The following is a 12,408-nucleotide window of genomic DNA, read 5'->3' as shown; positions in this document are numbered from 1 at the left end:
AGTCGAGGTCCTGTCTATCTCCACACTATGGATGATTGCAGTAGGTGCACTCCAGCCTCCTGGTAGCTCTGATTCAACCATCAATCTGCAGAGGGTGCCTCCCCACAGGGTCCTTTAAGGATCTTAGTACTTGTTTCGTGATGGCACAGGGCCCCTTTTAGTGATACTGTGGATGGTACCCAGGTGTAGGCATGCCAGAGTAGTGTAGGGTGGCCTAAATGTCCCTTAATGTTGGTGCACGTGTGACGGTGCTCCTACATGTATACGCTGGAACCCAGGCGTTGGCCCCGAAGCAATGAAAGGGGAGTTGTTGATGAAGAGGAAGATGAAGTAAATTGAGTCCAGACCTTGTGATTCATCTTTACTTTGCATTAATGTTTCTCAAACAGTTTCAGGCTTTGTCTTGGTTCCCAGCAGGCTTTAGCGTTAACTCTGGCAGGCGAACAAACTCAACCTTGCTACATCTGGTGCTCTCTGGCTCTGCTATGTTGACAAGCTGACTGAATAACTTTGCTTTAGCTGTCTGCTGCAACTTCTCTCGGTAGTCTGACTCTAGATTTGTCCAGGGAAAACTCCTTCTGGCTTCAGAGGCTCCAAGCTGTGCCCTCCACATTCAGCAGAGCTAAAGGTGCTGTAGCTGGCTTTAGCAAGGCACATCCAGCAAGGATGTGCACCTGCTGCACACCCTCCCTTGGCAGGGAGCAAACTGAACTGACTCTAGCTAAAACTCCACCCTCCCTGCAATTTGATTTGCCGAAAAGTCAAATGTCCTCGTGCTTCATGGTAATGAATACATTTTCCCTGAAATTGCTGTAAAAATTAAAAAAATCATACTCGCCTAATCCATTTGAACATGAAGAGGCCGCCTTGGCCATCTTGCTTGAAGATCTCGGGCAAAATCTTGTGCATATGACATCACCAAGCTGGACAGCATATTTTTTTTTAACTCATCACCCCCTGAAAGGCCTTAATATTCATCTCAGATGCCGTGTTCAATGATGAATGCGGCATCTGGGCATCTAAAGGGTTCAATGATGGGAGGTGGCAAAATATCCGTTCCCCGTCATTGCACCCACTACTTACAAAGAAATGTGCTTTGTGACAAAGTAATTTGTCATGAAGCAAAAATTTTTGTAAAATTCAGCAAAGCAGCCAAATCGAAATTTTCACAACTTCGCTCATCTCTAATTACAAGGCAGCTTTCTGGGTAAAGGGGTTAGGCAATTTCTTTCAACAACTATGCTCCTAACTGAATTCATCTGCAGTGCTAAGCTACACTTGCACTACCTAAGCCTTCAGATGGGGCAACCCGTAGTGAATGCTACTACTTGCTAGCTACACACAGGAATGGCAGAATCTCCCAGCTCTCTTTCTTAGGACAGTGTCTGACGTCTCAGTCTCAGGCACTTCTGTGTCTGACCAAGAAGCTTGCCTGCAGTTCTATTTATCATCTAACAGACATGTGCTCTCACTATGGCTTGAGGACCGACATAATTAGATGACGTGACCAAAAAGTTCCTATGGACCTAACAGCATATTATCCTACAACAATAACACGATTGCCCACTAGGTATCAGCATAATTTCAATGCTGTTCACAAAATACACATAAGCTGTGCAGAATATCATATAGTGCAAAATATTTACATCACAAAGCAGTACCTTATGGACAGTTATAACCATTGTAAAGAGGGCAAATGGTAACCCATAGCAACAAGTTAACATTAAAGGGGTTGGCCACCTTCTGGTTACTGTTGACCAATGTGTTTCAGAGATGATTATATGGCACTTACTAATATAGTCTTTGTTGAAATTCGGCACCTTTTTCTGTATTTAATAAGGCTTGCCTCCTTGTTTATAGAGCATTTTGTCCTGTCCACACAGAGGTCCTGTCTATAAAATTGCTGCTGATGGGGAGGTCATGTGACTAGACAAATCACCTCCATGCGATGCCTCCTCAATTCAAACGCGCTTCACCTGCACTAAACTCCCAACAGAACAAGTACAGATGGCAGGGGCAGTGTATTTGAATGGAGGAGGCATTGCATGGTCGTGATTGATCTGGTCATATACAGAAAATGGTGCAGAATTTTAACAAAGATCATATTAGTAAGTGTCATATAATCATCTCACAAACACATTGGTCAACAATAACCAGAAAGTGACCTACCCCTTAAAAGGATAGGTAGTTTTCTTGTAAGAGAGGTATGACTGGTTTTAATAGAAATAAATTTTGAAGGACAACTTGCCCAGCCTTGAAATCATCTTCTCCATATCTCCAGGTGCACGGAGCAAATGCAAGGCTAGTCACCTGCTAGAGTCCAGAAAATAAAGTTCAATGTTCCAGCACCAGTCCAGCATGAAAAGTCCTTTATTAAATCATAGAAGATGAAAACAGTAAAAACATAAGCAAGACCTACGCTTTTCAAGTGGAGACACCACTCTTCGGCATGGCTAAGAGTGGTGTCTCCACTCAAAATGAGTAGGTCTTGCTTATGTTTTTACTGTTTTCATCTTCAATGCTTTATTAAAGGAAGTTTTAAGCTGGACTGGTCATGGAACCTTGCACTTTATTTTCATTATTTTTTTGTTAACCCTATTATGTGCCCATCTGCATGGATCAACAAAAAATCCAGGTATCTAGAGACAATAGTAACAGTTATCTAAAAGAATTACCGTATGTCTTGTCAAAACTCAAGGCATCCAGAGGAGAAATGCATTAAATCCTCCATGCAAACCTCTGTCGTATAGATGGGGACTCATAGAATCTCCAAGCTGGAAATAAGCATATGCCTGAGAAGTTACTTTTTTGTACTTGCCAAGGTATTGTAATAGTATCAATGCAGGATTGTTTTCGAGAGACCAGCTGGTGATTGTGGAAATAATCTCTCAAACTTTGGGCCAGACGGTCTGTGTTTGGAGGAGCCCCAGAGAACGTGAAGGATCTTACCCTTCTCCCTGTCACAAAACCAACACCTCAACATAGGCCTTTCTGGAAAGATCTTACTGAGAACATGAGGAATCATGTGCCAATATGCAAAAAAATTGCAATTTGTTTCTTGGTTTACATTACTAATTGAGACGTTATGGACATTATGTAAAATAAACATTTAGCAGACCACATAGTACACAGTCATCACTCACTCAGAACGTTTCCTGCTATGGACTCGCTCTGCCTGTTATTTTGGAGATTTTTCTGTAAGCTGGCACTGTGAACATACAAAGATCAGTAAAAATATAATATAGAAAGTTGATTTATTTTGGACTCCTTTCTTCCCAAATATAATCTAAAATGGCAAAGTAAAATCGGTCACCCTACTGGAAAATAAAACAACAAATGTTTTCCCTGTATGAATGCCATTTTCTTTACATTTGTCAAAATGCAAAATTGTGTAATAAAGTAGGGCTTTAGCAGAGTAAAAGAGCACAGTGTCACATTTCCCCTGCTGCGTCAATCTGGCGTTGTGGTTTCTCCCTCTCACTTTATCCAGTTCCTCTACAGTCAGATCATAATGATCCTCTACGGCTTTCCATGGATATGTATGGATAAATAATGTTCTTTTTTTTCAGTTGTGCAAACTGGAATTTTTTACACATGATTGTCGAATTCCTTCACACCACACTATAGTTTGATCTTTGATATATATTCTGTGGTCTTCTTCCGCAGTTATGCCGGCTGGATATTTTGACACATTATTGTTGAATTCCCTCCAATATTTCTTTTTTCAATGGTTAACATCTGAATAGACCTTTTCTGTTGTCCGTGACATGTTATAGGTTGAGTTTACGCTTAGGGGGATATTTAGTACACACCATATGTATAGTTTTGGTCTGTGTCTTAATCATGTATATCCTTACCAAGCAATCAATGTATTCTATGTTTTCTAATTTTTACTATGTAAATTTATTTTAGAAATGAATTATTTTTGTACATCGCTTATAAAAATAGGACTGTAAGTGCAATAGAGATGCAGAGGTCAATAAAAATAGGTCAGCGCCAACTGATATTACGTGCATAACTGCAACTCCCTCTCTTATTGATTGGTAGTGTTAATTGGCTGTAGCACAAAGTCCCTGAACCTCTGCTGGTCTTGCAACATCAAGTCATTGGCTGTAGTGGTGCACGTGACCCCATCCATCTGAAAGTTTACAGGACAGGGACCGGAAAACCAATGAAGGGAGATAAGGACCAAGGTGGCCAGTAAGGAGAGGCGGGGAGCAGGCGAGTATGATTTTGTTCAACAGATACAGTAAAAAAAGCTGGACTACCCCTGCTGGCAATGTACTTTAGATTCCTTCTGACTCTCCCATACATACGTATGCTCAGCGTGCATGTGTTCTGAGTGGGAAGAGGGAATTAAGCTTCTTCTAGAAATCTCTGGTGGTAGCTTATCTTCCCTGAGACCAGAACAATCAGGAGTGTTGAAGTCTAACAGTCTGATCCTTCTACCCCCCAACATCTGTTTTCAGGGGAAAGTTGGGACACCATCATACATTTTAGATGGTTTGCTAGTCCCATCAAAATATGTGGGTTCAGCCGACATCAATGACATGTGTATGGCCACCTTTAGGCTTCTCTCCATAGGCCTCATAGCCCCTAATATTTCCAGCATCGATAGCAGGTATACAACAGCAGCATGTTGTACTTTTGTGAGAAAACAAGATAAGTTTTCAAGTATTACACTGTCGAAAAAGTGTACAGACGGGAAATCAAACATTGCTAATGATGAATCATACACAGTTCAAACAAGATACAGAGGTCTTCAGATGAAAAGTCATTTTCTTAATATAGATTTCACTTTTATTTTATACTAACAATGTTGCATCAATAGTCTACAGAAGGAAAACTATTGTTTAGAGAAATGTAAGTTGCAAGAACTGGAAGATAGTAGGAAGTGGGCATTGCAAACAGGGAGTGATCTCTAACTGCCTTCTGTGTCATCGTAGAAACAATATCATGATGGTCTACCACTGAAAGAAACTGTGGGTTTTATTATATTTCCCTCGAATTTATGATTAATTGGATAGCATTAGTGATATTCACTGGATAGCTATTTTATTGGAGACACTCATTTAGTATCATGTTGAATCTCTCTGTTCCTTCATAACCGTAGTAATTTGTTGTGGCATGCTCTGAGAAGCCTTTTCTACTTCACCCCAGAGATGCTCTGTAGGAATAATATCTGAGGACTGTGAAGGACAGAATAGCAAGGAAATCTCACTGTCATATTCCTAGAACCAATCCATGAGTATACAACCCTTGTGGCATGGTTTATTGTCCTTCTGAAAGTGTCCTTTTCAGTGGCGTAACTACCGGGGAAGCAGGGGAAGCAGCTGCTTCGGGGCCCGGGCTGCCAAGGGGGCCCGGCGCCCCAAGCAGCGTGTGTGACAGTTTATTTTCAAGTTAGATAAATATCGTGTTCAGGGCCCCTTCACAGCCGCTAGAGTGATCTAATTTTACTGTCTGCTAAAAGTCTCCTGGTCTGGGATTCGAACCCACAACCTCCAATCTATAAGTGAATCAGTGGCAAAGCATTTACCCTCACAGCCATAAAGGCTGCATTACAACTGACTGTAAAAAAAAAAAATACATCTATACACATGACAGCTGCCCAAACACACCTAGCACTGCTATATCTGTATATGACAGCTGTCCCTGCACATTCAGCTCTGCTACATCTCTATATATGAACAGCTGCCATGTGTATAGATGTACACTTAGCCAGCTATGACAGTAGAAGTCTCATATTTTTTCACTCAGCCTCAAGGCAGCTCTTATGGTCTAGTGGATAGCTGCTCTGCCTCTGAAGCAGAAGGTCCTGGGTTCGAATCCCAGCAGACTCTTTTCTGAAATACAAGCACTGACTCCATATAAGGGCATACAGGGCGGGACAGAATACAAGGCGGGACACAGGAAGAGGCTGCATCGCATCGCTGACATGGAGGTAAGTAGAAGTGTTTATTATTTTTTTAATACCCGACTGTTACTGCCATGGGGGAGCGGAAGGCACCTGATACTGGCACATGGGGGGAGGGGGGTTGGCACCTGATACTGGCACCTGATACTGGCACCTGGGGGGGGGGGGTTGGCACCTGATACTGGCACCTGGGGGGGGGGGGGTTGGCACCTGATACTGGCACATGGGAGTGGGGTTGGCACCTGATACTGGCATGGGGGGGGAGGGAGAGAGGCACCTGATACTGGCATTGGGGGGGGGAGGGAGAGAGGCACTTGATACTGGCACTTTTTTTGTGGTGGTGGTGGGGGGGGGGGGAGATGGCACTATGATACTGGGACATAAGGGGGGGGGGGAGGCACCTGATACTGGCACCTGGAGGGGAGAGGGGGGGTTGGCACTTGATACTGGCACATGGGGGGGGGGGCACCTGATACTGGCACATAGGGAGGGGGGAGGGAGAGAGGCACTTGATATTGGCACTTTTTAGTGGGGGGGGGGGGGGAGATGGCACTATGATACTGGGACATGGGGAGGAGAGAGGCACTTGATACTGGCACATGGGGGGTGGGAAGGAGAGAGGCACTTGATACTGGCACATGGGGGGAGATGGCACTATGATACTGGGACATGTGGGGGGGGGAGAGGCACTTGATACTGGCACATGATAGGGGCACTTACTGGCACATTATTGGGGGCATTATGGGGGACACTAGGCCGGCAGCCTATCAGAGGCCGGACACTGAGCGGCATCTACTGGGGCACTATATATGGGGCATTTTATACTGGTACATTTTGGGGGGGCACTAGCAGGAAGGGGGGAGAGGAGCACTATGGGGGAAGTTACTGGGGGCACTATATAGGGGTATTTTATACTGGCACATTTTTTGGGGCACTATGGGGACATTAGCTCAACTGGGGGCATTACAAGGGGGTATTTTTTGCACTGTCACATTATAAGGAGAATTATTACTACTGGGGGGGGGGGGGGCATTATGGTGGGTTTTATTACTGCCCCATGGTATGACCCCCTAGTAGCGGCACCAGCCTCTCCCTGCTCTGCTATCCCTCTGCCCCTTCTCCAAATCCTTATTATAAAATCTTTCTCATTAGGATAAAACACAACATCAGCTCCGCCGAGCCCCCGGCCAAAGTGTGGAAGTGGTGTCCGAGATCCCCAAGGACCAAGCCAAGTAACTGTAAGTGTTCATGTGGAGTATGTTTATGTTATACACATATAGCCTACACTGTGCCACACAATATACAGTATACCGCTACACTGTGCCACACAATATACAGTATACCTCTATACTGTGCCTCACAATGTACAGTATACTGCTACACTGTGCCCCACAATATACAGTATACCGCTACACTGTGCCACACAATATACAGTATACCTCTACACTGTGCCTCACAATATACCGCTACACTGTGCCACACAATATACAGTATACCGCTACACTGTGCCTCACAATATACCTCAACACTGTGCCACACAATATACAGTATACCGCTACACTGTGCCTCACAATATACCTCTACACTGTGCCACACAATATACAGTATACCGCTACACTGTGCCACACAATATACAGTATACCTCTATACTGTGCCACACAATATACAGTATACCGCTACACTGTGCCACACAATATACAGTATACCTCTATACTGTGCCACACAATATACAGTATACCGCTACACTGTGCCACACAATATACAGTATACCGCTACACTGTGCCACACAATATATAGTATACCTCTACACTGTGCCACACAATATACAGTATACCGCTACACTGTGCCACACAATATACAGTATACCGCTACACTGTGCCAAAGGAGTGGGGTTTACACAGGAGGAGGGAGGTGCGAAGCGCGCTGAGGGGGGCCCTTACAAATATTTGCTGTGGGGCCCAGTCACTTCTAGTTACGCCCCTGGTCCTTTTGCTACATGGTTAACAGCTGCCACGAGGATGAACTTGGTCAGCTGCAATGCTTAGGTAAATGCTACTGTCCATACATCTATCCACAGGTATCAGAGGACCCAGGGTGTGCCAAGAAAACTGTCCCCACATGTTATTCCATCTCCATTAGCCTAAACTGTTTACACCTGAAAGGAAGCATTTTTTGATTCATTCTGTTTGTGCAAAATTATGACCCTCCCATCAGCATGGTACAACAGAAATCTGGATTCATGTCACCAGGCAATGTTTTTCCACTGCTCAGTTATTCAATTTTTGAAGTCTTGCCTTTCTGTTTCCCTTAGGCAGCATAGGCACTTCAATTGTTCATCTGATGTTATTGCTCCTCTGTGATAAGGAAAGGCAAGTTGTGCATTCAGACATGTTAACTGGAGCACCAGCCATGTACCCAGTTGCACTTTGCTTGATTGTGCACTGCCTGTGTGCAGAACAATTCTCGACATATTCCTTTCACTTCTTTTGTTGTTGAGTTGTTTACATTCACAGAATCCATTTTCGCTGGATGTGTGATCAGTTCACACTGTCCTCGGTATACTCTCAATACCATTGCGCAAGAAACTCCCAGAAGGTTGGCACTTTAGGAAGTACCGAGGACCTTGCCTCTCTCTAAGTCACTCAAATAGCGTCATTGTCCCTCTCTAATGTGTATTCACAATAAAACCGATCCATGGAAAACTTTCTGACTTGATTATATGCTGCACTCGCATTTTTAATTTACATACAGGGAAGCTTCAATCATGAAATAGCAGGCGTTATTATATGGATAACTGCGCCATGCAAGGGTGTACAAACATGTCTATGTGATACATTTATCTGCCCCCTATTCATTTAAGATCTAGTAAGCACCAAAAGCATAGAGAAAAACATTAGGCTTAACAAATGCACTGGCAATCTGAGAGTAACCGGAGTAATTACAGCAATTTCAACAACAGTTGCTCAAGTCTTGGACGGGACAGAAGAAAGAGAAAAACCATGACCTGGCAGGGCACATCTGCATTACTGAGGTGGCACAGAACTCACTTCAAAGTTAGGTCAGTTGATTTGAGAAGGACAATATTAGTCCAGTCTTTGGAGACTATGACGTATATGCTGAGCTGTAGCCAAAGTGTCACAGGCTCATTGAGTTTGACAAGCCCTGTTGAATTTCATTCAGCCTGTCAAACACTGTTAATGCTGTGTATTATACCCAAAAGGTTATGCAATCCATCCAATGTTCTTGGTTGTGTGCACAAGCTAGGTCTGGCAAGTTAAATTACTGTGATCTTTCCATTAAGCAAATACACCTCATTGTGATTTCCTTCCCTAATTGTCTTTATCCAATATTAGAAACTGTTTAAAGCTCATATTATCACTTAGTTTTCACCAATTCCTCGATTTATCAGATAGAACTTGCAACCATTATACACTAGAATCTTAGAAACTATCAATCTTAGAAATTACCAGCCAACAAATCCATAGGAATGTAAGGAATGGGGTCAGTCTCTTTTTATAGAGTCAACCTGTACTTCCAGTAACTACTAAACGTGAACAAACAACTTGAGCAACCAAGAGAGAAAAAAGTGGACAGGCCATAATGGATGATTACCTGATACTGAAACATTTTTTTGTTAAACGGGTAGTTATTTTTTTCTACAAAATCCATTTTTTTATACCTTAGTGGAGAATTCAGAGTTAATAGAGGGTGTTTTCCTATTCAGGATCCTCATTTCTTGGCCAGAGTGAAGTGTGGTTACAAAAAAGTGTCTCTTACTCTGGATAATCCCGTGTCTAGGATTACACAGAGCCAATTGATTTGAATGTAAACTGTGTAATGCTTAATCTCCCCTGTGGTGGTGCTGAGCACTTACCTCCACAGATTACAGCTGATCTCTGGGGGTTCCAAAAGATAGATTGCAATCAGCTTCCTGTCAAGGGAATAAGTATGGACTGGAGAACCCCCTGGTAAGGTCAACCACAGTTCTTCAATTGGAAGCGACATCTTCAATTGGAAGAGTGACATAGCCTATATCATTGTCCAACAAGCAAATGGTTGTTAAAGATGAAGACTTTCATCTTCATCATAATCACCATGTCCATCAAAAGCAATGTGAAGCTGAAATATCACAGCTGGCTACCTTTTATATTTCCATCCAATGACAAATATTTGGGCCAGAATGGGGTCATACCCAAGGTTTAGAGACTTAATGTAAGAGTCCATGCACATGAATATATTCCGGATCCATAGAACAATGCCCAAAGACTGTTGTGGGCCTGTTCTGTACCTCCATATGTATCTAAATTTAAATGGAGAGATAGAGGGTTTTCTCCCAGATTCACTCACATTCCATATTACAGAAGAATATTCCCCAAAAATCACCGACTCTAAGGAAGAATATAGTGCCTCTTGGAGACACCATAAAGCAGCACATGAAAAGCTAATGATCTGAAATATGAAACTGTATTGTATGCACATTGCATTCAGGAACATATACACAGCTATGCCCTTTCCTAACTTTACATACATTTTGTTAAGAAATTTCTCACAATATAAATTTAATATATTATATCAACATGTTAGCAAAACCCAATTTGTACATCTCCTACAGAGTATTACAAAATCATAGTAACATAGTAAGGGCTCATGCACACGACTGTATGTATTTTGCCATCCGCAAAAAACGAATCCGCAAAATATACGGATGACGTCCGTGTGCATTCCGTATTTTGCAGAACGGAACACCTGGACCCTAATAGAACAGTACTATCCTTGTCCGTAATACGGACAATAACAGGACGGAATGCACATAGAACAACTTCCATTTTTTTTTTGCAGACCTATTGAAATGAATGGTTCTGCATACGGTCCGCAAAAAAACAGAATCGGAAAGAAATCACGTTCGTGTGCATGAGCCCTGTAAGGCTGAAAAAAGACACATGTCCATCCAGTTCAGCCAGGTAGAAGCCAATTTTCCTCATTTTAGGGGAAAAAATTCCTTCCCGACTCCAGTCAGACAATCAGAATGACTCCCTAGATTAACCACCCTTCTCCAGAATTCGAGGACCTGTAGTAAAATCATGTGGGTTTTTTTTAAAGCTGGTCATCTCACACATCCCAGGATCCCAAGTCAAGCCCAGAGGAAAGTTAAGGCAGGACATATCTGTATATCTTTCGAAAAGGTGTTTCAACGGCTATTAGAAGATTTTAGGGAAAGATATTTTTCAATGATAAGATGAAGGATATGAAAAGTAAGTATCAATCATCTAATAAAGCAACAGAAGACTGAAAGTGCCCATGTATATTAGTCTAAAGTTGATCAAAGAAGATGATTTCAACCAAAATGATAGGTGAAATTTAACAATGAAGAATGGTTTTAGCTGAGCAATGAAAAGACCATCATCACCGTAAAGAAGTCAGCCATGTATGAAATGTTTGTCCAATAGTTGTATAAAAGATGTCTCTATGAAAGAAATCTCCCAGAAAGCTTGTTTTTTCTTAGACCAGCATCACTGAACATGCATGACCAGTTTGAACAACTGAAGCCAATAAAACTTAAATGTCCATGGCTGCTTCTGCAAAATGACCATTCTCCAGACGACTATTGTTTAACCGTCTACCTACTTTTGTCTAATTTGTATGGCCACTTTAAAGGGGTTATCCAAGTTTACTATTTAATTTTTTACACCGAGAAATCCATATTGACCTGTTCCCTGCCGCTCCATTGTGGCTCCCCGCCTCTTTTAACTGGACTTCCAGTCCCTGTCTGTAAATTTTTGCACTGATGGGGTCATGTGTACTGCTGCAGCCAATGACTGACCTCAATGGTGACATATCCCCAAGTGGCGTGCCATTGATGGGTCACATGTCACTTGGGGCACGTCACCGATGAGGGCAATAATTGAATGGCGGGATGAATGGCGGGGTGCAGGTGTTTATGGATTTGTTCATAACTACAGCTGACACCGCCTGCTACCGCAGATTGACCTGTAATCCTACCAATGACTATCAAATGCAGATACAGGCCGTTCTGCTGACAGCGGTGGAGTCATCAATCATTAACAGGACTGTATACAATGGCTTGGTGGTGAAGCATCCAATAACCCCCACACTGTATCTACTACCGAAGGTGCATAAATCTTCAACGAGACCTCCGGGTAGACCGATAGTGTCGGGGTGTGGTGGGCTTAGCGAACCCATTTGTCGTTTTTTGGATTTCTACCTCAAGCCATGTGTCCAATGTCTTCCATCTTATGTACGTGACTCCACCGATGTGTTGAAGCGGTTGGAGAATGTCCATATGGAAGATGATATGTACCTCGTGACATGCGATGTAGAATCGCTGTATACCTGTATCCAGCATGAACTTGGCTTGAAGGCCTCCAGTTTCTTTTTGCGGACAAGGAATCTATCGCCGGAACTGGTGGAGTTCATACTAGTTCTGTTGGATTTTGTACTCACACATAATCATTTCCTTTTCAAAGACCGAC

Source organism: Bufo gargarizans, chromosome 3 (genome assembly GCF_014858855.1).
Source record: "Bufo gargarizans isolate SCDJY-AF-19 chromosome 3, ASM1485885v1, whole genome shotgun sequence".
NCBI classification, from domain to species: Eukaryota; Metazoa; Chordata; class Amphibia; order Anura; family Bufonidae; genus Bufo; species Bufo gargarizans.
Note: the sequence above shows the minus strand (reverse complement) of the source record.